The 24491-nt window shown below is 48.8% G+C and overlaps 1 long non-coding RNA gene across 1 annotated transcript; it reads right to left on the bottom strand.

The window, feature by feature from the left end:
• Positions 1-4362: 4362 nt before the first annotated feature.
• LOC125328763 lies at positions 4363-24194 on the bottom strand. Its single transcript, XR_007204852.1, has 3 exons — positions 24027-24194; positions 23759-23845; positions 4363-4566 (listed from the first exon to the last, which is right to left on the bottom strand). It is a non-coding gene; the product is annotated as an uncharacterized LOC125328763 (long non-coding RNA).
• Positions 24195-24491: the final 297 nt, after the last annotated feature.

Below are 24491 nucleotides of genomic sequence, written 5' to 3'. Positions count from 1 at the left end.
GGATAAACAGCCCCAGCGAGAGCCGGGAGTGCGCTCCAGCTGCGGGATGATTTATGGGACAGCAGGAGCACGGCTTTTTTTTTTTTTTTTTTTGTCAAACAGAGTAGATCCGAACCAGATGTGTAACCTTTATCTCCATTGCTGCGGAGAGAGACGGGGGAGCAGACAGGGGAGAGGGAAAGACGTTTGAGTTTCCATGAGCTGCCTCCCTCCAAAGCCAGCCCATGAAGAAAAATGAGCCCCGGCAGCCAGGAAACTTCGCTGTGCTGAACTCCGTGTTTTGTTTCTCCCTCCGTTGCCACGGCGACCACGCCGAAGCAAAAGCGCGGCCGGCTGCGATGACCTCACCGTGCTGCTCCATAAAACCTGATATTACAAAGATACAACCCGGGCAGGGGGTTGAGGATGAGCCTTTTGCTGTGCTCCCCGGGGCTGGGAGGGCAGCAGGTTCAGACACCCATCTTTTGGGATGCAGCAAGATGCAAGGGAGAGGGATGTGGGAGAGTGATGGGTGCTGCCTGGTGATCCCAGAGCCACCTGTGAGGAAAAGCTTTTGGGAAGGCTATGCTGAGGGAAACCCATGAAATGGGGAGTGCTGTGTCCAGCTCTGGGGTCCCCAGGACAGGAAGGACACGGAGCTGTTGGAGCCAGTCCAGAGGAGGCCACAGAGATGATCAGAGGGATGGAGCAACTCTGCTCTGAGGAAAGGCTGGGAGAATTGGGATTGCTCAGCCTGGAGAAGGCTTTGGAGTGACCTAATTGTGGCCTTCCAGTGCCTGAAGGGAGCCTACAAGAAATAAGGAGAGACTGTTTACAAGGGTAAACAGTGGAGTGAAAGGACAAGGGGGAATGGCTTCAAATTGACATGAATGAATTCAAACTGAAAGAGATTAGATTTAGATTAGATATTAGGAAGAAATCCTTCCCCGTGAGGGTGGGGAGGCCCTGGCACAGGGTGCCCAGAGAAGCTGTGGCTGCCCCTGGATCCCTGGCAGTGTCCAAGGCCAGGCTGGACAGGGCTTGGAGCAGCCTGGAATAGCGGAAGGTATCCCTGCCCATGGCAGGGGGTGGAATGGGATGATCTTTAGGGTCCCTTCCAACCCAAACAATTCTGGGATTCTATAATTCTGTGATTTCCAAACTCGTAGCTCCATGCCTTGCAGCCAGGGAAGCACTCTAGGAAAAACATCCAGCCTCACTCACCAAAAATTAGCTTCCAAACCTGGGATGAAAGCACCTCAGTGTGTTGCTGGGGATCTCTGAGATGGGAGTGTCGTAGTGGGTGAAGGCCAAATAAGCCACTGCTCTTGAGAAAAGGCAGAAATTATTTGAGTGTGTGTGAGTTAATATATATATTTTATATTTATAGCTTACAAATGGGCTCTGCAAGAGGGTGCTCAATGAACTGAAGTGGAATTGAAAGGCCTGAAAAAAAGAAAAAAAAGGTTGCTAGGGACAGAATCAGTAGTTTGTTATTTCTAAAATACTCCTCTGGCTTTCCAGCAGTGATTAATTCGGCAGACGGGGAGGTTGAGTCGGAGGTTAATGAAAAAAAATGAGCATTGCATTCGATTGACTGGAATATTGCAGAGGCCATAACACGGCCTCTGGAAATAAGTGGAGCACTGTGGCTGCTCCTCTCTAGTGTTTGGAATCCAGGCTCCCCTGCTGCTTCCCTGCGCCAGCCCTCAGGACCTCCTTCCATTTACTGATGGGAAGTCTGGGGCGGCAGGATTACCACTCACTGTCCAGCAGCTGAAAGTTTAAACCAGTGCCATTTGGAAAGGCAAATTCAATACCCTCACTCACTGCTCACACCTTTATCCCTGGGATTCTGGTGATTTTGGGGGCAGGAATGGTTTTCCAAGTAAAAAGTTTTAAAAGAGGAGTTTTGCAGCAGGAGGGTTACATACAGCGAGCCCGGCCTTCCCCACAGCTTCACAGATCTCATGGCATCGCATTTTGCCCCAGTTCATGTGTTTTTTTTAAAGCTGCTAGAAATGAGAAATTATTTTGGAAAAGCCAAAATCCTGCCCTGGGTGCTGGGGTCCCTGCACGGCATGCTGGGTGAAACATCCAGATCCCTGGATTCCCAGTGTTTGGAGTTAAGCAGGGGTGGATTTTGGATTAAACATCTGACAGTTTGACACACAGCAAAAAGTTGGAGATCCAGCAGCCTTTACCAAAACAACCACTCAAAATCCTCACCTGCAATGTAATTCTCCTTCTTTTCTCTGTGCTTTCTCATCTTCCATCCCTTTTCCCTGGGTTTAAAAAGCAGCTCAGCTCTGCAATGGATGCAGGTGGTTGCAGACTGTCAGGGGCATGACATTTAATGCTATTTCTCCCCCAGGATGGAAGCAGCCATGGGAGGAAGGCAGAAGGGCACCTCCAGAGCAACCTGGAAGCTGCACCCCCTCTTCCTACCTTCAAAGCCTGCAGGTTGTAGGTGTCAATCTGGGATTAAAAGCAGCAAGATGGGCAATGGGAAACCTAAAATGGAAATGTTACCTTGAAAAACCACAGTGGACAAACCCACCAGGTGTCTGAGAACAGCCACAGCTCGTCACCCAGGGGCATGACACAGACTAAGCAAGGAGAATTAGAATTCTCTGCCCATTTGAGAACTATTTCTTGAAGTTGGCCAAGTCAGAGCATCCTCCCAATGCACCCCAAAGAGCCCCTTTTTGCCCCCCCTTCCCAGCAGGACAGGGCAGGTGAGCTGGGTTTAACACCCAAGTGCAAAAGCCTTGTTAAGTGCCAGAAAAATACCGGCAGTTTGGAAGTGCTTCATGAGATCTGGAGCATTTGGGAGTAAAGCCAGCTCCATCCTGGAAGGGGGAGGCAAGAAAGGAAGCCAGGTGTGATGGCTGTGCAGGGCATGGGCCTGCAGGGATGGGGCTAATCCCAGATTAAACAGCCTGATGAGGAGATTGAGGTCAGACCTCACCGGGGGCTGCAGCTCCTCCTGAGGGACAGCTCCGATCTCTGTTCCCTGTAGCAGGGACAGGACCCAGGGAACAGCTGGAGCTGTGTCAGGGGAGGGTCAGGCTGGAGATCAGGAAAAGGCTCTTCCCCAGAGGGTGCTGGGCACTGCCCAGGCTCCCCAGGGAATGGGCACGGCCCCGAGGCTGCCAGAGCTCCAGGAGCGTTTGGACAGCGCTGCCAGGGATGCCCAGGCTGGGACTGGTGGGGGGTCTGTGCAGGGCCAGGGGCTGGACTCCATGATCCCTGTGGGTCCTTTCAACTCTGGATATTCCATGATTTGATGATTCTGACTCGAGGGTTACCTCCCAATTTTAGCATTTTCCCCCCCAGTCTGATCCAAGCCCCATCTGCCCCATTTTCCTGCCCCAGCTGCCTTGCGGTGTGGGCATAGGGAAAGGGATGGTGACCCTTTCAGCCAGGGCTTGCAGCTCCCCATCTCCTTGGGAACCAGCAACCATCACCTGCACACCTGCACTTAACACCCCAGAAGGTCTTTTTCCACTTTTCCATAGCTTTTTTAACCCCATTTGACCCCTGTCCATTCAAAGCCCCAGTTCTGCCCCAGGCATTTGAGCATCGCTGAACTGGGAAGACTGAAAACTGCTCGTCCTTTCCACCCCTCCTCTCCTGCCGCTGCAAGAGGCAGCAGCTGGAACTCTGCCTCCCTTTTTTAATCTTATTTTTGGGAATAAAAAGGCAGTTTTGCTTGCAGTCTGGAGCCAAGCTCCTTGCAAAAGAGCAGGCTGTACTCTGGTCAGCCCCGTGCATTGTCCCTACAGCTGTGTCCCATCCCGGGAACATCTGATGCTGGTGGTCACGTAAGGATGGGGAGGGGAACATCCCACTTGCACATTTTCTTTGACAGCCTGTGGCAGGGAATGCTTTCCCAAGGGAGCTGTGCTGATCCCTGGGTGCCCATGAGGCAGCGTGGGCTCAAACCTTTTCCCAGATGGGTTTCCCTATGCAGGGGCAGCTCATCCTGACTCACAGGATCACAGCAGGGTTTGGGGTGGAAGGGACCTTAAGGATCATCTAATTCCATTCTAACTTCCCTTGCTACATGCCCCACAACTGTGCATCCCACCAAACTCCTCAGGGCATGCCAGAGGAGGATGTGATGAATTTCCCAGCCTCAGCAGCAGCTTGGGAGGAGCCCACTGCCAAAATCCACCACCTCCCCAGGAGTTTTCATCATGCCTTCACTCCCTTGGCATTTCCAGCAGGCAGGGAGAGCTCCAAGCCACATTTCCAAGCTCTCAACCTGCCAGAGGCACAGAGTAGCTACAAAAAGTTGGCACAGCTGTGAATGTTTGAGCCTTCCCTCAGTGCCGGGGTACCACAGGCTGAAAAACCCCTTGGCAGGTGCAGAGCACGGAGGGTGAGCAGAAAGGATTTATTTCTGTGGAAAATGCACTTCCTAAATGGCTGCCTCCTCCTTCCCTTCGTGTCCATCCACACCAGAAATCTCAGGAATTTCCACGGCAGCGCTCTCAGGAAATCTCTGCATTTCTCCCAGACGTTGTCAACGATGGGACATCGATTGCACAAGAAAGGTCTGAGAGCTGGGGAAGGTTGAGTCTAGAAAAAAAGAAGCAAAAATCCTGAACAACAACTCTGCTTGGAAAAAGCAGTCAGAAGTTTGAAGCACATCCAGACCACCGCTCTGGAAATGAGGCTGAAAAGTCTTGTGATATCAGGCTCTCTCAGGGGGGTCGCTGCTATTTCCCAGCTGTAAAGCCCTGGGAATGTTGCTAGCAGCCCATGCTGGACTTTGGAAGAGCTGGAAAGACAGGCTGCAAATCATAGAATCAGTAAGGTTGGAAAAAGTCATGAAGGTTGGAAAAGAACTCCAAGATCATCAAGTCCAACCTTGATCCCCACCTTGCCACCAGCCCAGAGCACTGAGTGCCACGTCCAGGCATTCCTTGGACACCTCCAGGGATGGAGACTCCACCACCTCCCTGGGCAGCCCCTTCCAATGCCTGACCACCCTTTCCATGGAGAAATTCCTCCTGATGTCCAACCTGACCCTCCCTGGCACAGCTTGAGGCCATTTCCTCTTGTCCTGTCCCTCGTTCCCTGAGAGAAGAGGCCAACCCTCACCTGGCTCCGCCCTCCTGCCGGGGATTTGCAGGCTGGCAATGAGCTTCCCATTGAGTGGCACGCTCAGAACTGGGAAGCACAAACCACAAATATTTTGCACAGGTCATGGATTTGCCCTGAAGGTCCAACAGGCGCCTTCACTGCAGTTTCACCCCCTCTGGCCTCAGCAGAGAGCCCCAGTGGGAACTTCTGCTCCCAGACACAACTGGCACCTCTGAATTTCAGGCAGGGCATGTTTGAGGAGATAAATATTTGCATTTTTGAAACAGGCACACACTTACTCCAAGGAGCATCGCTGGAAGTTTCTGGATATGCTGGAAAGCCACTTGTAAATGGATTGGGATGGTTATCCCAAACGAGACACCACAATCCCTTTGCTTTTCCCTTGCTCTCCTCCATCCAGGAGCTGGGACTGACCCCAAGCTCAGATTGCAGCCAGCTTTTGCCATCCCTTGCCAGAGCCACCAGCACAAACAGCACTTGGATGCCGGGATCAGCCCCCACAGATCCCAAATGTGGCCAGCTCTGGGCTGAGCAGCGTCTCCCTGCCTCCCACGCAGATCCGGGATCCAGCCGGGAGCTGCATGAGCTCATGGCTGGGGTGTCGCCAGCCCGGCCCGGGAGGGAAGGGACAGAGAGGGAAAGCAGCATGAGAAAGTGGAAGATTGGAGAGGAAAAAAAAGGAAGGAAAAAAAGAGAGAGAAAAGGAAAAAAAGGAAATGTATATGTATTTAAATAAGGCATATAAAGGGAAAGGGGAAAAGGAAAGAGGAAACATAAAAAAAGGGGAAAGGGGAAATGTATATGGATATAAAAATAAATAAAAGGGAAAAGAGAAAGGAAAAAAGGAAAAGGGAAAGAGAAAAGGGAAAGGGAAAAGGGAGAAGGAAAAAGAGAAAGAAAAGGGAAAGGGAAAAGGGGAAAGGGAAAAAGGGAAAAGGAAAAATGAAAAAGAAAAAGGAAAAAAAGAAAAAAGAGAGGAAAAAAAGAAGAAGACAACAGGAAAAAGGAGGAAGATAAAATAGGAAAAAAATTTAAAAGAAAAAGAAAAAAAGAAAGAAATACTTTGAGGCCAAGTCCACACAGATCAACAGCAACTCCCAGAGGGGACAAGGAGAGGGATGGGGACCAGGGCAAAAGGAGCCTGTTCTCTGCTGAAAACAGTTCCCTTGCCAACCCCACAAATTGGGGGAAAAATCATTTTAACTCCATGCCTTTTGAGCCCCTATGAAATGCTTTGAGCCCTGTGTGTATGGAACACATGGATGAGCAGGGAAATCTCCAGAGCCAAGGGGCAGGAAGGGGACTTTCTGGATTTCAGGGATCTCTCTGCTCACCGGTGGGGGGGCAACAAGAGCAGCACCAGCTCAGGCAATGAGGGATGCAAGGAAATCACCCATCAGTGGAGAGCCAAGTGTTTTTAGAGACCCTTCGTGGCTGGGCTTCCCTCTGGGCTGGTTAAGACAAGGGGATGATTTGTGGCCATGAATCCCTGCGTGAGATTTGGAAGAGGTCCCTTGTTGACGTTACGGCTGCTGTCCCTGCTCTGCGGGGAAAAAAGAGACTTTTGTCAACAGCCCCAACAAGTTTAATCCCCCTGAGATCACCATTGTCTGCTCTGGTTCCTGCACAGTAGGGATGGCATCATGGAGTGGGATTCCAGGGGAACGCCTAGGGGACAGCTCATCCCCTACCTCTCCACATCACAGCCAGGCCATCCAGGGAAAAACACCATTACATTTTCCACAAAAATTCTACAAATTCGGCAGAAACGTGCTTCAGATGAGCTCAATTCCCAAAACCCCACCGACCCTACCTTGGTACTCCAGTACTCCTCACCCCACCTCAGGATAAACCTCAACCATCCTCTGGGAATTGTGAAAGCACCTGCAAGACAGGATTTTATCCGTACTCTCCCTGTGGGAGCCAACTCAGAGGACACCCATGGAGGGGGGTTGTACACCCAGAGCCAGCAAACAAAACTGGTGATGCCAACTCAGGGGGACTGAGAAAAACCCAACCCTTGTGTAGCTACAGCCCAGCCATGCTGTGATTTTTCTGGAATGATTTTATGAGCGAGGCAAGGTGGATAAGGAGACCTTCCTCCCCAGACCCAGCCCCGCTAATATCTTGAAAAATGTGAGAGGAGTGAGGCTCAAGCACGTGTGGAGCTCGTTCCCATTGGAGTGGGAATCAGAGATGTGCTGTGGGGAGCTTGGGATGGAGCAGGGGGCCACTTCTCCATGCATCCCCCACGGGGATGTGATCGACCCTAAAGTGGGAGGCTGGCATTGGGATGGGGCTTTTCCATCCTTCTTCCCTTGACTTTGCAGCTTTCTCCCCACACTTTTTAAACTCAGTGTTCCCACACCATCCCAGTCCTTACCCAAGCTGCTAAACGAGCTTTGATTCCCTTGCAACCCTACCAACGTGGCTAATCCTCAGGAAACAAGCCAGTAACTCCTCCAGCACTCCGAGCCCTTGGCTCTGCTGTTTTCCAGAAACTCAGGGGTTGGTACCAGCTGATCCACGGCAGAAATTTGAGTAATTTCCTCCAATTAGTATCTTTTTCCTTTACTTCACTGCCACAATTTTCTGCAGAGAGCTTTTCTGCAGCATATGGTGTCTTGTGTTTTACAGGGACGGCCAAACACCTTCCTGAAACAGCCCAAGCTGGGCTTAAAGAAACTCAGCACTTTCTAGTAATACTTAATCTAATAATACCTTAATATGGGAAAAACTTCAGGCTTTAATTTAACTTTGCACCCTCTGATTCCCTGCGGCCTTTACCGTAGGAGAAAACTGCTTGTCCGGAATTCCTCCTCCGTCTCCCAGCGGCACGGGGCTGGCTCAAAGCATGTCCTCAAATGCTTTGCTCTTTGGCTGCTTTCCCTGTCATTTTTTCAGATGAAACACTATTTTGCAGCAAATCAAAGCCAGGCATGAGAGCCCGACTTTCCTGGCAGCCACTTGGGGTGTGAAGCTGGCAGGTAACTGCACTCTGCTGGGCTGTGCTGGATGAAACACCCCTGTCCCACTTCTGATCCCACCCAGAGCTGAAAACCAGGATCAGCCCTCCCCTAGCAGACAGGAAAAAGCAAGTTTTTCCATGAAACAGCTTAAAAGCAAGCAAATCAGTGAAAGTCTGACTGCCACGCTTCTCACGGGGGCAGGAAAATTCCCAAACCATGAGGAGAGGGAGGAGATGCCGAGCTGGCAGCAAGGTTTCCCTCTCCCTTCGCCATCATGGCCACAGATAAGAATCGGGTAATCCCCAGGGATGTGTTACCAAGGCCGGACTGATGAGTGAAGGAGCCAAACATGACTCACTCGGGGATGGCACGTCTTGGAAACTGTCACTGTAGGTGTAAATGTCACCCTGATACAGACCTCTCTCCCCACCCTTGCAAAAGATCCTGTTTCACACCACTGCAAAACTGAGTTTGCGTTCTCTGGTGGCTGGAACAGACTGACTCAGCTCAGCTTTAATGTTGCCAGGTGTGTAACAGCACAACAGTCCTGCAAAGGTCTTTAAAATTCATTAATTTAACATTCATTAATTTAAAATTCATTAAAATCCTGCTCCTGCCCAGAGCCATGTGGGTGCTGCTCAGTTCCATGCTCTGTGGGCTGACAACTAAAGCAGGGCTGACAAAATCCTGTGTGAGAGCCAAAGTCTCTCTCCTGACTCCTTATCATCCCGCTTTCCCATATATCCAGCAGCTGCCTCTTCACTTTCACTATCATCCAACAGCTGCAAGGATAAGAAGAAATGGATTTCCATGGGAGCCTGATCCTATTCCGGCAACCATCAGGGTAAAACAGAAAGCCCCCAGGGAGGGGTGATGGTCAAGGAGGTCGTTGGCTGGAGCAGACTGCGTGCGCTGCCAGAGCAGGGGGTGGACACGAGCACGATGTCCCCAGGCCACTAGAGGGGACAGAGATGTCACACAGGGCAGCCACCCCCCGTAAAAGAGGAGCCCTTGAACACGGCACAAAGGGATCTGTGTGTTTTTGTAGCTGGTCCCCATCCTGGTACCAGCCTGGAGTGAAGTTTGCAAAGGAAAAGATTTAATTGTTTAATTCAGGTCTTTAACGTTCTGGAAATGAACGTGGGCTGCTGAATGGAATGGAATTAAAACATGGATGCAAATGAGAGGGACAAAGTTAGGTGAGCCTTCTGATTTCTGTGCTGGCTGAATGCTTCTCCCTAGGGATGCCTTTCACTGGCTTTTACCAGTTTATCTCCAGTGAAGATAATGATGACAGTGCTCAATGTCAAGGCTTTTGTGTTTCCCTTTGCCTTCCTTCTGCCACAGGACATCACAACCCTTGCTCATGCTGGTGGTGGAGCATCAGTCTCTTGTGCTCAGAGAGAGACAAAAAAAGAGGGAATCATAAAATACCCTGAGCTGGAAGGGACCCACCAGGATCACTGAGTCCAACCCCTGGCCCTGCACAGACAGCCCAGCAATCCCACCCTGTGCATCCCTGGGAGCGTTGTCCAAACACTCCTGGAGCTCTGCCAGCCTTGGGGAGCCTGTTCAGAGGTGTAAAAATCCCTGCCTTGTCTTTGCAGCCCTCCACCATCCCAGTGCAGTCCTTGTTTTAGAGCACCACTTCCTTCTGTACAAGATGCTCTTATAGCACTTCACTGCTCAACTGCTTTTCTCACTTATTTTTCTGCTGAGATTATGTTATTAGGTGGTTTATTTGCCTGGCACAAAATACTCACACAAAGAAAAAACCAACACAAGCCAAAACTAGTTTTTCTATTTCTATATTTACTTTTTGGCCACATGCTTCCAAAATAACAATTTTGGACACCTTTGGTGGGGTCTGTTTGCTGTTACAGGTTTGTGCAGCCCCGAGTGCACACAGGAACACCCTGCCCAGCAGCTGGCAGGGCCACAGGGCCAACAAATCTCTGCCAGCAAGGAGGAACAGATGGCACAGCTTGATCGTGGTGAGGGACACAACTCCCTCAAATGAAGGGCAGCTGGGTGGATTCCAAAAGGGAAACCCAAGGGGTAGGAGATGGGTGGTGAGAGGCACGGATGGTGCTGCTGATGGCGCAGTGACCATCTAAGCATGGCAAGAAACCTTCCCCCAGTTCAGCCTCCTCGTCTAAGGGATTGGCAGCAGGCAGAAAGCTGTCCAGGGAGTGGGGTGACACAGATTTTCTGGGTCCCTATTTGGGACCACACTACTAACCTAAGAAGAGGTGGTGCTTGGTGTCTTTCTGGCTTGTTTTGCCTTTTCTTTCAGCAAATCCCAGAGCTTTCTGCAGTGTTTGCTGTGGCCTGAGCTGAGTGCAGCTGGAGCCAAGCCACTGGAAGAAGCAGAGGTGGGACTTAGTTTAACATGGAAGTGCCAGGGTGGTGTTTTTAGAAGCCTTCCACTGGTTTTTAGGGAAACAGGGACAAGACGCAGGTCCTGGGCCAGTGTCAAGGGATACTGGCACATTCCTCCAGCTACTTCAAGAGGTCTCTGGAAGAGCTCAGGGGAGCTCAGCCCCAGGAAGGCCAGCATGTGGTACTTACAAGCAAGGTCAGGTTTGTCTCAGTGCCTTGGCATTCCCCAGCATCACCAGGGAGAAGGGACAGAGGGATATTTCTAATAAGCACTGACTGCAGGTTTTTGGAGCAGGGACTCTCTAGAGTCACTAAACAATGCAGAGGTGAGGTACCTACTTTGTTATGTCCATGATTTCACTATCAATATCAGCCTTTTCTTAATTTTTTCCTAATTTTCTTAACTTTCAGGTTGCTGCTGAAGTCTCCCACGCCTGCACTGTGCCAGACACCTAGCTGGGAGATCTTGGACCAGCAGTTTCCACTGGATCCAGCTTTTCTCCCTTTGCATTTACCCTTTTTCTTGCTGCAACCTCTGACCAGTACCGGGAAGGGCTGGATGGTTTTTGTCTCCCGAATTTTGCCTGAGGCTGCTCGTTTTCCTCCGATGTGCAAAAACCCCCTCCTGTTTCATATGAGAGGCCTCAGCATTTCCTTCAGCCTCTGAACCTCTCACATGATTGCACTGGCACAGAAACCAGAAAAGTTTAGTCACGGCCTCTGTCCACCCTGTGCCAAGGAGGACAGAAATGAAAACAACCCCATTCAAAGCCAGTAGAGGGACTGAATCCCAGCCCAGGGCTAACGAGCTAGGGGCATATTTAGCCCAGGAATCCCATTAGCCACACAGCCACCCTCTCAGTTAAATAAAAGGAATCTCCAGTTCCAAAATCCTGAAGTTTCAGGCCAGTGATCAAATCAGAAAACTGCACAAGTTGAGGACTTTCAAAAGAAGTTTGTGTTATTGAGTATTTCCCAGTTTTTCCAATTTCCTTGAGCTCTGCCTCAAGGAAATGGCAATGATCCTCCCTCCCTGCAGCAGCTGATGCTGCAGATCTTGTCTCCCTCTGGTCTCCTGCTCCAGTCTTGCCACTGCCCCTGGGAAGCTGTGCTTCCACCTCTGCCTCAGCTCTTAAAAAATAAAATGAGTCAAACCTCAGGGAAATCCTGATATTGCCTTAAAAATAGGGGTTTTTAAGAAAAATTGATATCATCTTTGTTCCATTTATTCCTGTGGGTGTTAGGGGTTTCATGCTGAAACTCATCTGTGAATCCTTCCCCAGGAGGACTGGAAACTCCCCGCAGGCTGGGATTTCAGGGCAGATCTCAGAGCTGTGTGTGAAAAGTGGGCAGCTTCACAGTCCCAGTGACGGCTGCGGCTTTCGCTCTTGTTTTTCTTATTTCTGAAAGAAGAAACACAGCTTGAGAAAAACCCACAAAATATTTCTGCCTTGTTTTTAAAGCAGAAATTCCTAGTTTGACACACCTGAACTAGTCTCTGCTGCAGGTAAGGCTCAGAGGGGGCTGGAATGAAGTCCTGCCATGGAGCAAAGGCAGGCAAAATTCAAGCTTCCCAACACCTTCCCCATCCCTCCAGCTCCGTGCCCAGGTCATTGTGCTGGAAGGCAAGGCTGCAAATGTCCACTGCATGGACAGCTGTGGACTGGATCTGATTTTCATCATTTCTGTTAAAAACCACTGCTTTTTGAATACCTTTGAAGGTCTTGAAAATCTCCAGTGAGCCACATGGAGGGTCAGACTGTAGGAGATGTAAGAAGTGAGTGAGAGCTGGGAGGACATGAAATGCCAAGCTGAGCTAGACTGCAGGGGCAAGCAGTGGAACTCCACATGATGCATCACAAAAGAGAGGAGCTTTGCTCCAACAAGAGGTTCACAGAGACCATCAAGGATCTTTCGGGAAGAAAATGAGTGAGAGATAAAATGCTGGAGTGATAAGAGGGCAAGTCATGATTGGAGAGAACAAATGAATGTGGAGAGAAGTTCACTGTGAAGTAAGAGCTTGCATTGGTCAAAATCATGGGGAGACTCACATGGAAGGAGAAGCAATCCAAATCCCTAACCCTTAAATGGATAAAAATGCTTGCATACATTGGAAGCAACATCAGGACAGATGCTGTCCACAAGCTCTGGCCAGGCAGAGACTGCACGATTGATGAGCTGTGGGCAAGACACTCTGCTCTTTCAAGGACATCTGGAAGGCACTGGTGTCCAGAGGTACTGCTAAACAAACGTGCCATCTGGCTAAATGACTTCTCTGGAAAAACCTTCAAGATACAATCCTGCTGTGGCCATTTAAGGGGGGAAAATAAAAAAAAGAGGCAAAAATTGTGGTAGCAGAAGATGAGCAGCACCTCAGGTCTCAGGAAGGTCACGCTGCCCAAAGCCTTGGGGCAGGGCTAAGTGGTGAGCGTAGTTGAAACTAAAATCAAAATAAACCTGCAACCTTAGAATCCCAAGCAGATGGATGGAATGATGGATCATTCCCAGGGTGACGAGTCCCATGGTGTATTTGGGTTTCCTCCACTGGCACCTACCAGTCATTTTTCCCACACTGCACAGATGGACCTTGACTGCTCTCTCCTTTCGAAGAACAGCTTTTGCTGCTTAACTGTGCAAATAAACCCCAAATACAGGAGTTTACAAGTTCCCATTTTAACTTGTTGTGCTAGCAACATGCCTGAAACATTCAAGCCCCAGGGAATCTAACCAGCAGAGGTTGGATCCCAGAGAACAGCAGCTTTTTTTCAAGGAAGTTACATTATTTAGGTTTAAAGTCATATCAGAGGGATTTTATAGGGTGCAAAGTGCCCCAGTGCTTGTCAAAGAGGGCTGTTCTCCTTCCCTTGGGCACTGTGGGGGCAAGGGACACTCAGCAGTCACCACCATCCCTTGCTGTTCTTGCCCCTGGTCCTCAGCCAGGAAGAGCATATGGGGATATTCCCATTTTAGGAAGTGAGCTGTTAGTTCACTTCTTCTGGCCAACTCTAGTTTGTGCAATTTGACACTGATGAGGGACAGAGCCCTTGCACAACACTCTCCACTGTCTCCAGCACTTTCAATTCTCAGCAGATCTCCCTGTCCCTTTGTTCTCAGTGATGGTTGCTTAGGGCACTTAGAAAGGCAGGATCCAAGGACTGATTCTAGTGGAAAGTGTCCCTGTCCAGGCCTTGAAACAAGATGATTTTTAAGGTCCCTTCCAACCCAAACCATTCTGTGACTCTGTAATTTCAGAACCCTCCTCTGAAAAAATATTGTGGAGATGTAAAATACTGCCTAGAAGCATTTCCTGACTGGTAAAGGATGTGGCTTTGCTCTGGGCTGCATCACAAACCAACCCTGTGTGGCACAGAGCTGGCAGGGCCATCCTAACTGGATTCCTCCAACCTCCTAACACTGGATGAGTTGGGCTGTCCCGAGGCCACCCACCAGCACTTGTCTCCAAAGAGGCACCTCTGAAGAGTGGCAGCACAGGACCTGTGGAGTGATGGGACCATCAGAGAAGTGCTGCTCTTCTTCCCCTCAACATGAAAGGAAAATTGCTTCCATCACCCGAAATACTCCAGCAGCGGATGTGGCTTCCAGGCCACCGGGACCACAGGGCTTGGGAAGATTTGTCCATCACTTAACACACTGCCCATAATAAGCTCCAGAGAGCCCGTGCTCTGCCCCAGGCATATCAGGAGGGAGGGATAAAGGGCTGGAAGCTCTGGGATCAGGCTGTTTGGAGGTAGGACATCCACACTTGGCCCGGAGCGCACCCAGGGCAGGCGCTTTGATCTCTCTGTGAATGCATTAATGTGCAGAGCGGAAATATCTGGTGGTCAGCTGGGACAACATACAGCACAGCTGGGGACCCTGGAGGAATCTCAGGCTTTCTGAACTCCTCTGAACACTTCCTTCTTTTCCCCCCTCTCTCCATTTGCTTTTTTTCCTAAAAAGTGTTTCTTCTCCCAGGGAGAGATATCAAGTTCATGATGTAATAGCTTGTGGTGAGGGCTGTTCTTTAACTCAATGGGGATGTGCAGTCAGAGAAACGTGAAAAATCATGCAAAAAGTATCTTTAATAAAATCAGCCTACTCTCACTCAGCACAAAGAACTGATCTTTAAATCCAAACTCTGACTTCAGATACATTAACCCCAAATTTGCAAACACCATTTGTATGTGTCCAGATAATTGTGCCTGGCTTAAAACAAGAAGTTTCACATGTTTTACTCTATTTACTGCATTGCCAAAGAAATTCTTCACTGTGAGGGTGCTGGGGCCCTGGCACAGGGTGCCCAGAGAAGCTGTGGCTGCCCCTGGATCCCTGGAAGTGTCCAAGGCCAGGTTGGACAGGCTGGGAGCAACCTGGGATAATGGAAGGTGTCCCTGCCCATGGCAGGAGGTGGGATGAGACAGGATTTAAGGTCCCTTCCCACCCAAACCATCTATAATTTTGGGATTCATTTTATGATTAAAGCACAAATCAGCTGCCCAGGAGCTGGGCTGACCACTACCAACCTGAAAAGAGAAACTAAGATATCACAGAGTCCTTCAAAGACCCTAGAAGTTCAATGCCCATCTAAGCTGCACATGCAGGACTGTGCAACTGATGGAAAGAGAAAGAAGCAGCCCCACAGAGTGAGTCAGTCTTTCTAAAGATAGGTGGGAGGAATGCATACTTGAGCCAGCCTGCCATTCCCTTGGGAAGACAAATCCCACTTTGCAATATTTTACATTTTATCCCAACAATACAGTAATTTCCAGGAAGATTTTGCCCTTTTTTGCAACATCTGTAATGTCTTTGGGAAACTTCTGGAAGAAAGGGCCTCTTATCCACGTAGGCCATGAGTCATTTGGAGGAAAGGGAACCCCTTGGACGTGGGGATGTAACTGGTTCACAGGGCTGCTTGGAAATCTGGAAAAGCTGTAGGCAGCTGTGGGCATGGAAATCCATGCAGGGGCTGGGAACAGTGACCAGTTAGGTCCTGAGCCAAACCAGGGCAAGATTTTTGCCCAATGAGTCTGATGACCATGTCTGTGAGCCAAGGGGGGAATTAGACAGGAATGTCACCAGAATGACAGCCATGGAAGTTGCTGGCAAAAGGCACAAAGCCAAAGGAGTGGAAAGAAGGGAGAAACTCCCCACAGAGTCTATCCCACGGACTCCCTTCCCATCAGCAAGTGGACATTTAATGGGCTGTGGGCCAGCTTGGGTTTTCCAACCTACTCCTTTTCATCCCTTAAAGAATGCCACAGGTTTTCCCTTCATTCAAGCTTTCCTGACAGAAATCATAAGTTCAGGTTACGTGGGAACAGTGGGACTGAGGTTGCAGGGCACCCAGAATCTTGCACACAATACAGATTCTGCCAGGCTGAGGACTCACAGTGCCTGTGCCAAGGTATTTCAGTTACATTCAAGATTTGGGAGAGAGAGCCAGATTTTTTGGCTGAAGTTCTTGCATTTCTGGAGGCCTGAAAAACCTGCAAATGGCCTCTGTGAGGTCACTTCTGGACAGTGGGAGAAGGAAGTGGCAGGGAGCAGTGACTACCCTGGGTTTGTGGCTACATGAAAACAGTATTTCCCAAGAGATGAACACATCTCTCCATCACTGCTGGTGGTCCCCACCCCAAGCAGCCCAAGGCTATTGAATGACAAGAGGTGGAGAGACAAACCACAGGGCTGGGTGGGCCATCTGAAATGAGATTTTCAGCCATCCTTACCTCTGGTTCCTCATCCTGGTGAAAACAAGGGTGTGACAGCACCAGGAAAGGATTCCCATGCCCAGGGATGTGTGTGTGACTCATGAATAAAGTGTCTGGGGCACAAGTTATCTGCAAGATGTGGTATTTTGCATGCTGGCAACACCTCAGTTATGTGAAAAGGAGGGTGGAAAGTCAGCTAAAAGCACGGGGCCATGTGCAGAAGAAAGCAGGAGCATTGATTTCTCTCTGGGGAGAAAGAAAACCCTAGCAAAACCCAGCAGATCTCAGAAACAGAGGTTCCTTGGGTAAAGACAGCCCTGGCCAGCTGATATCCTGTGCAAACCCTTGCCTCCTCCTCAGATTAAATACCTCTGGCTCCTGTCAGAAATTATGTTTGAATCTAAGAAACACCAAAAAAAATCTAGGACTTAGGGTTTGGGGTTTAATTCTTTTGATGGAAAAGTGTATTTTAAAAAGTAAAATAGTTGTCCCCGGATACATCTGGGAGCACTGGAAAGATGTGGATAAGTGCCTTTATGCAATCCACTAGAAAGAATTAGCTCTTTGTGGCTCAAAGAGCAATCTCCAAAGTTAAAACTGGTGTTTTTGTAAGGATAAATTCCTCTTGGCTTTGAATGGGAGCTCCAAAGAGACGGAGAGGTCTATTTACTCATGTCATTTGACCTCCTGTTTCTCCAGAGTTTTATTAACAGAACCCTGCTCCGATGGATTTCCTTTGAACAGCACATCAAAAGTGCTCTTAGTGGAGGAGTTAGAACTATATTTGGTTGCAGAGGAAATTGTTTTTCCTAGAAAGCTCAGGGAATGGTGAAAAAAACCCCAAAACCAAACAACACAAAGAATGGAACTGGCTTGGCCCAAATGTTTGGTAGTTGATGCTTGAAGGAAGCAGCCCCTGGCAAGTTGAATGTTATCATGCTATCTTAAAGCAGATTATCCTAAGCCTGGGTAGCTGCAATGTGGGCAAAAGCTGGAGGATGGACTGCATTTCTCAATACAAGGAAAGGGCAAACCCTTTCCTGAGATCTTTCACTTCCGGATCTGCTTTGCATGTAGCATCTAACGCCCCCGAAAAAGGCAAGACATCACAAAGCACAAAGGCCAGCCTGAAATGTCCCCAGACTCCTGGATTTCCATGGGAATCTGGAATTTACCCTGGGGAAGCCCCAGGCCGGGTCTCCTTGAGTAAAGGAGTAGCTGTTTAAAAGGCAATTGGAGCACTTTGAAAGCTGCAAACCCCAACAAACGCTGCTGCAGGGTTGTCTGTCTCCAATCACTGAGTAACTCCCTCTAATTCCTCACAGGGACTGTAGGATGTCTCCAGGGCAGGCAGGGCTTGCAGTCTCCACTTCGAGCCAGGCTCCACTGCACCAGATTCCTGCTTGGGCATTCCACAGCTATTCCAACCCCTAAACTCCTGTTGCAATCCGGCTGCCCAGTCCTTACCATTCCATCCAGTTTCACCCAGATGGAGTCAAAACTCTGCTGGCAGTGAAATCAGGCTTTCCTCTGGCTGAACTGGGGGAGAGGCCATGCATGTGGTGCAAAGATGCACTTATTTACCTGCGTTGGACCAAAATAAGCTGGTTTGAGCCCTTTACTACTCCCAAGCTGGGCTTGTAAGTTCGGAAGAGTCCTGGTAAGCTGCTAACTGTGAGCAAATTCAAAAATATGCATGTACTGTGAATCACTCTCATCTTCAGAAAGTAAGAATTTTGGATGGGGTGAAGCTGTTGAGAAAACAGTTTTATGCAGGATCATATCAATTAATTTCCTGTGATGCTACAGCTGAAGATAGCACAAGTTTCAAGAGAGGGAGGAAAAATTCTGTTTCCTCAAGGACAGAGCAAAGTTTTAAATAGGACAGAGTGGATGCTCCTGAAAGACATTTACAAGGCCTCTCCCTACAGAAGGTTGGGATCTGGGAAAAACACTGGCAAGACAAAATGGAAAACACAGGTAGCACCTGCTGGACTTGCTGGGGTCCTGATGCTGTGTGGTAGTTCTGGGACCAGTGTTCATGGTTTCACCTCCCTTTGATTCCCTGCACCACCTCTGGAAAATAATGGCTGTCTCCATTCCCAAATTCCCAGGTTATAATAAGAGGATTAACAATATCCCTGTGACTCTGTATGGCAGCCAGCCTCAGAGTCAGTGAAATCCCCCTGGGTGAAGTCAGGTACATGGAATAACAAATATAAAATCAGTAACATTAAATTACTACAGGTTCTTATTGCCAGACCACTTGGATCATGAAATAGATTTATAAAGTGAAATAAATGCATCCTTATCCCTGCAAAAAGAACCACACTCATGTGGGCTGGGAGGTGTAATTTTTGTTCTCTGGAGAGCCCTAGTATTTTTCTATAAGCTCCTAGAAAGGCAAATTAAATTAAAATTGTGGAAATCATTCAGTGAATTGCTTTAAAAAACACCCAGAAATATCAGTACAGTTTGCTTTACTAAAGCTGACTTTTTTCTGATAGCATAAAAACTCTTCTTCTCAAAGGTGTAGAAAATAGTTAGGTGAACTAATGGCAAAACAATAGAGCAGATTATTAATATATTATAAAAATCACACAGTCTATAGCATACTGAAGTCAGATTCTAATGAAAGCATCTCCATTGAAAAGGGCAAAGCACCACAAAAAAAAAAAAAAAAAGAAAGAAAAGAAAAGAAAAGAAATGTTTTGACAGTGTCAAAACAAAAACTGTTCTGTCAAAGCCTAGGAAACCCACGCCAGCCTAGAAAAACTCAGCCCCCTTTCCTGGCTGCAAATGAAACATGCAGACATTTTTATCACAATTCCTCCCACTTGAGCCAGATTCCTGATAAGTGATCCATGAATACTGATCCTGAGACAGATGTTGATGTGCAGTTGCAAAACTACACAAGCACATCCCAGCTCTCCTGCGAGCGCCCACGGCTCCTTACAGGCCACAAAGGATTTGTGCTCAAGTGACAGCAGCACCAAGTGGCCTTGCCCCATGAAAGAGCTTCATTAAGGCTTCAGGGGTGATTAGATCCAGGAGGCCCTGGTGCTCCTGGTAGGATTTGCTTCCTGCTTGGAGACTCTTCCTAACCTCTGAAACACCCCTTCAAGGGATAGTGTGAGTGTCCCAAAGCAGACTCATTCCACTGGCCGTGGCTCAGCTTTGCAGAGAGCAAATGAAATCCAAAGCAAACCCTTGAGCATTTCATGGAAAGACTCCCAGTGGCTCCAGCAGGCTTTCATTTGGATTTCTGGGCTACAGCCCAAAACACCACGTTCTCCAGGTGGGTTTGAGTGCTAAGGAACGCCTCGGAGATCCTTGGCTGCAGGTGGAAGCGGTCCCAGCAAGGGGCTGGAAGGGACCCCTGCTTGGCACACCGAGGAGAAGGTGACTTAGAAAACGACATTGTTTTTGCAAATAGAGCTCATCTCCCCAAGTGCTCAACAGCTTGGAACAGCTGTGCAGCTTCCTAAAGGCAAAACCGCTGGAAGCCACCCCACTGGAATATTTCACAAACCCCTACACCCTGCTCTGTGCTCCTGCGTATGTGAGCATAATATCTGCTTGCTCTACACGTCGCAGGCTGCACAACTATTTTCTATTTCCTGGCAATCCTGGAAACCATTAATGACCTCAGAGTGTAACAGATGGTCTTGCCCTGCTTGAGAAAAAAACACAAAAGGAGAAAAATTTGCAACACCTGCTCAGAGCCCTCGGGCCAGCCCTGCTCGTGAGAGCCCAGCAGTCCAGAGGGACCCAGCTGCTCTGGGAACAGTGTGGGCTGGGACACAACCTTCAGGAGATCCCTCTCCGAGCAGAGACTGTCTTGTGGCTTTTTGTAAATGTGCCTGGCTAATCCGTGCTGGGATCTGGCAATTCAGAGTCAAATCCTGTCTCCTTGTCCCTGGTGCTGTGACAGGAAACCTAAAGGGTTTCCGGGCTGGTCCTGAGCAGAGAGAGGCAGACATGCTCATTCCCTCATTACAAAGGATATCGTGGCAGCAGCTACAGCCAGGAGCAGGCATGCTAGGAGATGGAACTGCCTCTGTTTTAGACAGCTGACAATGCAAACAGCTAAAGAGAAAAGTCCCATCCCCATTTAATTGCTGGGAAATTGAGGCAGAGAGGAGTTTAAAAGGTAGGCTTAAAGTTCCATGGAAAAACCTCTGGCAGACCATGATGTGGACTCGCTGTCCTGAAAGAAACCCACATCCAATCCCATCCCATCCCATGTTATCTCTCTGACCTCCAGCATGACTCCTGTGCTGGATCCTCAGGGTGCCAGCAATCCTGTGGAAACAGGATTTCTGGAGCAGAAATAAAGGGTGGGGTGAGATGAGATGAGACCGACTACGAGGGAATTGGGGATTATTATTATCATTATTATCATCATAGACTATTATCATCCAGACTTTTTTTTGGTCGCTCTCCATTTTCAGCTTTGCAGATGGAGGACAAACTATGGCTATCAGCACTGAAACTCCTCCCTGGCACTTTGACTGTTGCCCTGGCTCTGACCCCTCTTGGAAGCAGAGTTGGGAAGAGAGAGGAATCAGCAGCTGTGAACAGCACAGCCGTGCAGCTTCCTGAGCCTCTCTTCCTCTACAACTGAGACAGGATTTACAAGGACACAGCCATCCTTGGTCCTAACTTCTGCAGGAGCTGAGCTCCTTTTCACCTCATTAAAACCCTTCTTAGAAAGTCAGCTCATCCGAGAAGGCACCTAAAAGCAGCCAGAGGAGCCTTCAGCCCCCACATCTGACCAACCCTCTTGTTTCTTGTTTCACATTTGCAACAGCCCCTTTATTTCTGTTTCTCATTTCTTTTGTAAGCAGTTTCTTGGGGGCAACAATCCATCTCTTTGACCTCGCCCACATAACCCTGGGGGCAGTGGGTGCTATCACTGCCCAAATAACTCCAGGAATTTCACAGCAGAGCTCTCCCAGACTCAGTCCTGCTAGTCGGGATTGTTGGTTGTTGGGATTGCCGTAACATTTTAAGGCCTCACCACAGAGCTCTTTTACCTCAGGGATGTCACATGGATTTAATCATCTCCCAGTAGCCACCCCCAGTTCTCCCAACAGCTGCGCAGAGAGGAAAATACCCACAGCCATGAGTCAAACAATAACAGTTCAAAACTCCCAAACTCTAATTTTCTCTGTCATTTGGGGCTTTTTCTCAAGTCTGCTGACTGCCTGGGACTCTTCCCACTGATCTAAAAGGTCAGGGATCGGCTAAATACAATTAGGCAGGGACTGCATCCCCACTAACTGCTGAAAAGCATCTGTCTGCAAGGTGAACATCTTGCTCACCACATGCCACAGGATTGATTCCTGCTCTCCCTTCTCCTCCCCAACTTTCAGACCACACTGCACAACACAGTCCTCTACCAGAGCAATAAATTTCTTTAGGAACTTTGGTTAAAAAAACCTTAGGGAAGGGTTTTGGTCATACTTAGGGTTTTTGGTTGGTTTTGTTTTGGGTTTTGTTTGTTTTTTTCCAATTGGAAAAGCCCTCTGACAGAATTCACCGTGATGCTCATGGCCCACTTGGAAAGCAGCCTGAGGGCCAAGGAGAAGAAAAAGATAAAAGTAAGAAGCTGGATCCAAGTGTCAGGTCCTGTGGAGCCTGAGATCTTGCACAGGGAGCCACAGGAAGGTCAGCTCTGCCTCTGGCAGTGATGGTAAAGAGCGTCCTCAGGAGAGGTGATTTCAGCTCCTGGCTCTGACACGGGCCTCCTGCCTGACTTGGCCAAGTCCATCTTTTCCCCCTTTATCCAGCATTTCCTTTGCTGTGCCTTGTCACTGTGTACCACAAGTTTTATGGAGGAAGGGTAAAGTTAGGCATGTGCTTTCAGGGCGTTGTTGGACCATGGCTGTGATTCCCAACAGCTGCTGGGTATGATCCCAATGTCTGCCTCACTGGGAAACTGCAAATGCCCCTTCAGCTCAAACAGGATCCTGGCTCTGCTTAGGTTTTTTAAAACCAAATAATTACTAAAGACATGCCTCAGCTATTAGCGTATCATTTATCAACATATCACAAATAAAGAAGCTTTTTTTGCTCTTTTGGCGCCCTCTCCAAGAAACTCTACTAATTGTTGATGGCTACTTGGCCTATATTCTTGTGATGTGCTTTCTTGCTGTGTGTTTTCAAATGCAGTTTTCCCCCACTCCCCTCATGAAAAATCTTGTTTTGTCAGGAAAATAAAATGTGTTTTTATTAGAAAGGAATTTACCTACATCGGGAGAGAGGTTTTTTTCAGGTCTGGAATAAATTTTCTAGGTAGGGAAAAGGGAGCACAGCCCAGCATGTGCAGTGCTAACCTGGGGAGCAGCATAAATTTTGTTTTGTCCATCCAGTGACACTGAGCAGCACTTTAAGGAAGTCTTTCCAAACCCCACAAAGCATTGGGATTGACTCCGATATTGTCTCTAGAGTGCCATTCTCTGCCCCCATTTTCATCTGGGAGAAAAACAAGCCCTTTCCAGGAACATTTCTGAGTCCTATTACCATGGTACAAAAAAATCTGTTCTAAAAGCAAGACCCCATTTGGTGTTGATTAGCCTGAATCCTAACAGGCCAATCAAGGCACCATGGCCACTATGGTGAGCCAAAGGGTGCACCCAGAGAGCAGCTCTCAGCATTCCTTCAATGGGAGAAATGGCCATCATGCTGGGAATTGGGCCGCTGCAGGGATTAGAGCAGCTGTGGGGAGGAGTTCAGCTCTGTCTCTTGAGAAAAGGAGGCTCAGGGGAAACCTTCTCACTCTAAAACAGGAGCCAGGTAGGGATCAGCAACTTTTCCTGGGCAACAAGTGACAGGACGAGAGGAAACGGTCTCAAGCTGTGCCAGGGGAGGTTCAGGAGGAATTTCTTCATGGAAAGGGTGGTCAGGCACTGGAAGGGGCTGCTAAGGGAGGTGGTGGAGTCCCCCCATCTCTGGAGATGTCCAAGGAAGGCCTGCACGTGGCACTCAGTGCTCTGGACTGGGTGACAAGGTGGGCATCAGTGATGGGTTGGACTCGATGGCCTTGGAAGTCTTCTTCAGCCTCAATAATTTGGTGATTCCATGACTCTTTAAACTCACAGAGGGCAGGTTAAGGTTAGGTATTAGGAAGAAATCCTTCCTTGTGAGGATGGTGAGGCTGAGAAGAAGCTGTGGCTGCCCCTGGATCCCTGGAAGTGTGAAGGCCAAGTTGGACATTGGGGCTTGAAGCAACCAGGTCTAGTGGAAGGTGTCCCTGCCCATGGCAGGGGGTGGAACGAGATGGGCTTTAAGGTCTCTCCCAACAAAAAGCATCCTGGGATTCTTTCTGGGATTCTCTGGCTGCTGGTCTGGTTTCACAGAATCAGCCTGGCCAGAGCAGGTGCAGTGGAAGCAGTGGAAGGTGTATTTGGGAGGCCTGTTTCACTCACAGCCACCTGCCTGTTGCATCTCCCCTTTATATTACATTTCAAGTGGGATACCTGGAGGCCTGGCTTTCCTTACCCCAGCTGAGGGAAGGAAAGACAAGGATCTTGTAGTAAGTGTGACCTTACATCAAGCAAATCCTTCATCTTTCTTGTTCAAATGAGACATTGGGCTCACCAGGTTTCAAGCAGCTCCTCTCCCTGGTGTTCCATCCCTCCCTTCCACTTCAGTGTTAAATACCTCATGGTTAATTCCAGCTGTGACCTAAAAAAGAAACAGAACTATATTCACTTTTTATGCATTTCTTTCCCTGCTTCTGAGCCAGCAGGGAAAGCTTTATGAGCTGATATTTTCCCCTCCCACCTCCCTTGTGCCCTGAGTTTGCAAGAAGTATTTGCCTCAGGATTTCACACACTCAGCCCACAAGAGGTGCTTGGTCTCTTACACTGTGCACATGATGCTGTCCAGGTCTGCAGACTGTGATTCCCTGGAAAAGTGGAGCCAGGAATTGCGTCTCAGCTGCTGATAGGAAACCGGTTCCCATCAGTTTTCTAGTGCACATCCCCAGGGAGCGATTCAGGGCTTCAAAACTGACGCCAAAAACCAACAGACAGGAAACAGAAGAGTTTCTGTTTAACAAAGAGAATGCTCCTGAGGCAGGCTCAGGTGAGGAGGAGGAGGAGGGAAGGGCCTTTCTGAGACTCTACCATGGAAAGGGAAGAGCCCTCGGTGTTAACAGAGCAGCCTTTTGTCTCCTTCCCTTATAACTTCTGCAGGTTCTTTGAACAGAGGTGAACCTAAGTGACAGACACAGAGCTGAAGGCTCCCTGGCAACTCTGCTACCTTCATATTTCTGTTTCCATCACCACAATCCCAAGAAAATCCAGATTTGCACCTTCTCAGCCATGTA

Source organism: Corvus hawaiiensis, chromosome 7 (assembly GCF_020740725.1).
Source record: "Corvus hawaiiensis isolate bCorHaw1 chromosome 7, bCorHaw1.pri.cur, whole genome shotgun sequence".
In the NCBI taxonomy this organism is placed as follows: domain Eukaryota; kingdom Metazoa; phylum Chordata; class Aves; order Passeriformes; family Corvidae; genus Corvus; species Corvus hawaiiensis.
The sequence above is the reverse complement of the archived record's forward strand: the minus strand, read 5'-3'. Positions and strand labels throughout refer to the sequence as shown.